The sequence below is a fragment of the Myotis lucifugus genome, unplaced genomic scaffold, assembly GCF_000147115.1.
Source record: "Myotis lucifugus unplaced genomic scaffold, Myoluc2.0 scaffold_93, whole genome shotgun sequence".
Lineage (NCBI taxonomy): Eukaryota > Metazoa > Chordata > Mammalia > Chiroptera > Vespertilionidae > Myotis > Myotis lucifugus.
In genome coordinates, this window is record NW_005871141.1 from 53,933 (window position 1) to 59,170 (window position 5,238).

A 5,238-nucleotide genomic window follows, 5' to 3' on the forward strand; every position below is an offset into this window, starting at 1 on the left:
CCGCGCCGCCTCCGCCCCTTCCCTGGAGTGCGGGGTGGAGACCCCAGCGTGGAGAGGTGACCCGCCTGCGGGCGGTGGGAGGGTGGCACGCTGGTGAGGACCCTAGGGAGCCAGGTGAGTGGTGACTTAAGTGAAGTGCCCGCGGGGAGCGCAGCTGGGCTGCTGGGCCAGGCTCGGTGGAGAAGGGGCTTGGAAAGGCGCCTGCCCACCCTACCCCACCCCACCCCACCCCACGGGAGGTTCCTGGAACTGGGGCTGCACACCCAGCGACCGCGTCTTCTTCCGCCAGGGTTTACACTCGTGTCTGGGAAGAACTGATCGGAGGGGCAAACTGTTTCTCTCACGAACACTATTAACCACACCAGGAATTCTGAGCCGAATAACACGATTAGCAAGGTAATGCTTGCAGGTTTTATGGAGGTTTCGAGTCTGCTCGTTGGTGCTGTTGATATCTGGATTCTGTTCGGAAAATAGGGTGCAGGCTGGATCCGCTAACCCCAGATTATTGATCTGGGCGCCTGTCCATTTGGAACAGCACCGATTCCTGAGTGAAATGAGTTGAGAACATGTCAAGACGCAGCTCAGTACCTGCTGCATTTGGAAGTGGTCCCACACTTTGCGGATAGCCAGTTTGAAGCTGCAAGAACCTGTTGTCTGAATCCCCCCCTTTGCCCTGAATACCTCCCCACACCGTCCAGATTGCAACTCAGGAGCAAGATAGTCTCCCCTCCCCAGCATCCGTGACAGTTGCCTTAGCCCAGTGCTTCCCGCACCTCAATGTGCAGAGGGGTGACAGGGGGCTTTGTTAACACCAAAGTCTGATGGGTAGGTCTGGGTTGGACCTGAGATTCTGCATGGTACTCCCGGGTAATGACAGGGCACATGGCTTGAGGGCCACACTTTGAGCAGCAAGGCTTAAAGCACCCCCTTTGGCACTGGCCGAACTATTTTGAGTGCTGACTGCAGCACTTAATAGCTCCATGATCTTAGGCAAGTTCCTTAACATTTAAGCCTCCCAAGCTGCAAAACAGGGATGTTACCAACACTCACCTCAATCTGGAAAATTAAATGAGAAAACCCATCTGAAGTGCCTAGTGTAGTGCCTGGCACGCTTATGTGGGGTTTAGGAAATGTTAGTTAATTGTTGGGGTCACCCTTGCAGGAGGAAAGCTGGCACAAATCCCAGCGCACCTGCAGGGTGAGTGGAGGGTGGAATGGCCCAGGGTAAAGGCAGCCAGCCCAAGAATGACCACTGCACCCCGGAGTGCCTGGCATTGGTCAGATGTGTAGAATAAGGTTGTGGAGCAAATCATAGATGTTTAAAAGTCCTGTTTCGAGCAAGAACCTTCTTGCTGGGAGGTCAGGCAGGGACCTGCACTCTGTCTTGGGGTGACGGAGAGGCAAGGGCTGCTCTGACTGCTCTCAGCCCTGGGGAACTTGACCTCTGCGTCAATGGAGACAACTTTATGAAAAAGGATTAACGCACTGAAAGGTGTTGGGGGAACACATTTCCCAGTGAACTAGGTAGTTTGTGCCACGAGGGAATTTCCAGTAGTGGAAGTGGCTTGGAAAAGCTATCTGTGTACGAACCGTGAACACCTAAAGCACCACGGGATGGCTATTTTCATTTGGACATTTTTTAAAAATATATTTTATTGATTTTTTACAGGGAGGAAGGGAGAGAGATAGAGAGTTAGAAACATCGATGAGAGAGAAACATCGATCAGCTGCCTCCTGCACATCTCCCACTGGGGATGTGCCCACAACCAAGGCACATGCCCCTGACCGGAATCGAACCTGGGACCTATCAGTCCGCAGGCTGACGCTCTATCCACTGAGCCAAACCGGCTTCGGCTGGACATTTTTAAAGAGTTTTTTTTTTTAATGTTATTTTTGTCAACCAGTTCTTCTGTCAGCATAGAGCACTGGATCTGTGAACCTAAAGGTAACTTTTAGGTTTAACCAGGGAAATCCCACAAAACAACGTGGAAAGAAAATGAATCCCATAATATGTTTATTAAAAAAAAACTTTGAAATATTTTTTTAAAAGTTATCCTGTTTCATCTGCAAAACTTTAAATCTTGATAAATGATTTCTGGGACATCAAATTAAAAAATCATTTTGCTCTTTATTACAGATGTCCAGCTGCCTGTCAGATGGGTCATCTATTTTAATATCTGAGAGAGTAAATGGATTGTTAAGGGGTAGTACGTTTTTTATCCTCATTAAAAACCTTGAAATTTAAATGAATTTATTAATGAAGATGTGGTATTCTTAGCTCTCAAAATGAATGGTATTGTCACCATCGTTCTCATCTCTCCCTTCCTCCATTCTCCTCTCTTTGTACCTCCCCACCCCATCCCCCCCACCCAAGTATGAGTGTTTCCTAAGAATCATTTCTTGGCTTTTTATTTTTCTCAGTTTCTGCCATTTCCCTTGGAAATTTATTTACGTCTTATGTTTAATTTTGAAGTGTGTGATTACTTCTGAATCTATACCTACATCCTTAACCCGTTTCCAAGCCCCCATATCTGCATTACCAATTACTTGCTAGGCATTTCCACTAAATTTCCACTAGCCTAGAAGTCCCAGTGTGCTCTAAATTAAGCTCCTCCCTCCTCCCATAAAACTGATATTCCTTGGTAATAAGTCAAGATGGTTATTTGCATGGGCAGCCCTCAGTGCTGTTGCGGGGACTTGGAAAGGACGTGGGACACACAATATGATTATCCCTGCTGCCTTCCTACTGCTCCCAGATATTGCTGTGAGACTTTGCCTTCAACAGTGACTGGGGCTAACTCATAAAAACAACTTATTGGTAGAGCACCCACATATGCAGCTGTGGGCTGCTGCATAAATGGTGATCAGTGTGAATTGAGCTTGTGAGAGTAGGGTAGGCTAGATTATGCCACCGTAGGAAACACCATCAAAATCTCAGTGGCTTCATACAACAAAAGTTAACTTCCTGCTCACGCCAAATCTCCTGGGCAGTTCTTATGGGGACTTATCATTTTAGGCTGCTTCACTCTTGTGACCTCTCCATGAGCACCATGGCAATGGAAGAGTGTAGAAAACTGCACACCAAACCTTAAACACTTTCACCTAGAAACGACACAGACCACTTCTGACATTTCACTGGCCAAAGGAAGTCACATGGTCATTACCAAACTTTAAGGGGTATGTACTCAGAAGGAATGGAAAAGTAGAAATCTTAGGGATAAGTAATGATTACCACAGGGATCCATTTGACATAGGGGGTGAGGGGTAAAGTCAAATTGGAAGCAGTCCAATTATAGTAGGGAATGAGCATAGATACCAGTTGGAGGAAGGTACTCAGTGGTACATGGAGTCTTTGGAGAAGCATTGCCATTGTTATTATACAACTAGAGGCCTGGTGCATGAAATTCATGCACGGAGGAGGGGGGGTCCCTCAGCCCAGCCTGCAACAACACCAGCGTCCCTCACCATGGCCTCTGGCCCGAGGCCCCTCCCCTCCCTCCTGGGCTGGGGCTGGGGCGACGCCGCCAGCATCCCACCCCGGCCACTATGGGCGCCGCCATCTTTGTCGTGGAGTGACAGTTAATTTACACATTACTCTTTTATTAGATAGGATGTTGTTATGTAGAGAGATACTTAACAGTGAAAACTTCCATCTTGCTGCCTTTCAGGGTCACCTTATGCTTCAGCCAAGGTCAGTCAGCTCCAGGCATTGATCATCTAAGCTCTTCTGTGACACAGGAGCCGGGAAGTGTCTTCCATCTTGATTCTACCCTGGGGACACACCAACCATTAATAAGTACGGTTTCATCAACACAAGAACATTTGCTGCTTTGGCTGACATTGGTGATCATTCTCCACTTGAGGAGTGAAAATGTGAGATCCAAGTGTCCCATGTTTCCCTGCATAATTGTCTGAATTATGCTTTTGACAAAGAATTTTCTTGTCTTCAAGGGAATGTTGAAATGTAGTCTAATGAGTAAACATCTGTCCACAGAGGTGAAAAAGCACTTGTATCAGTGTGAACTAATAAAATCTTGGTTTTCTATAAGCTTTTTGGGTTATTTTTTTAAAGAGCAGAGATTCTGTCCACTAAACTTGCTTCTGACATCCCCCGACACCTCGTGTATTTAAAAGAGGTAAAAGCATTGATGAATGCTGTTAGCTCTAACATGCGATATGGATGTAGACTATTACAACGTGTTGCTGGGCACTGAATCATGCTTTTGATCTCAACAATTTTATGTTGTCTCTGCCCACACCCATCAGTGACATCCTTTTAAAAACATGTACCTCTCGTAAAACTGTTCCCAGATAAATATTTTCACAGAACATCAGCATTTGCCTAAAACTAGTATTCTGAGGCTTCAATCACACACTTCCACAAATATCTAAGATGAGTTATTGAAAAGGGGAGACAGAGTTTATCAATTCATATTTTAAACTGTATGCTCAAATACTTTTCATTTTATCTGATTTATTTTTAGCTCAGAGTGCTTGCTAACCTGTGGTCCTGCCTAAGTATAAATCATAGCCTCAACAGACATGCTGCAGTGAGCCACTTAAGAATGCATTGTAATGCCATGCAGACTGAGATGGAAATGTTCATTACCAAGATATGACAGCATTTATCAAGATGGGGCATGCAGGAGGCAGCTGATCAATGATTCTCTCTCAGCACTGATGTTTCTATCTCTCTCTCCCTCTCCATTCCTCTCTGAAGTCAATAAAAAATATATTAAAAAAAGAAATCCTATGTAATAAAAGCCTAATATGCTAAGTGTCCGGTCATCCAGTTGTCTGTTCAACCAATCAAAGCATAATATGCCAATGATATGCTAAGGCTGCTCAACCACTCTCTATGACATGCACTGACCACCAGGGGGAAGAAGCTCCAACTGGTAGGTTAGCTTGTTGCTGAGGTCTGGCCTATCAGGACTGAGCAAGATGGGGCCAGACACGCCCTGGAGCCCTCCACGGTCCCTCCCCGGCTGGCCAACCTCCCGTGTCCCTTCCTGGCCCCGATTGTGCACCGGTGGGGTCCCTCGGCCTGGCCCGTGCCTTCTCGCAATCTAGGACCCCTCGGAATGACAGAGAGCCGGTTTTGGCTCGATCCTGCAGGCCAGGCCGAAGGACCCCACTGGTGCATGAATTTGTGCACCAGGCCTCTAGTAGAATATAAAAGTGTGTATTTCATCTTTAATTTACCCTTTACAATTTCAATTTTTATGGCATATTTTT

The 5,238-nt window shown here is 46.4% G+C and overlaps 1 long non-coding RNA gene across 2 annotated transcripts; it reads left to right on the forward strand.

Annotated features, from left to right (window-relative positions):
- The first annotated feature begins 271 nt into the window (after window positions 1-271).
- On the forward strand, window positions 272-4,745 carry LOC106697680. 2 transcript variants are annotated; one of them, XR_002830002.1, is made up of 4 exons: window positions 272-396; window positions 3,017-3,177; window positions 3,669-3,873; window positions 4,485-4,745. It is a non-coding gene; the product is annotated as an uncharacterized LOC106697680 (long non-coding RNA). The 2 variants fall into 2 exon arrangements; XR_002830001.1 differs by lacking the exon at window positions 272-396 and having other exon boundaries at window positions 1,870-3,177.
- The last annotated feature ends 493 nt before the right edge of the window (window positions 4,746-5,238 follow it).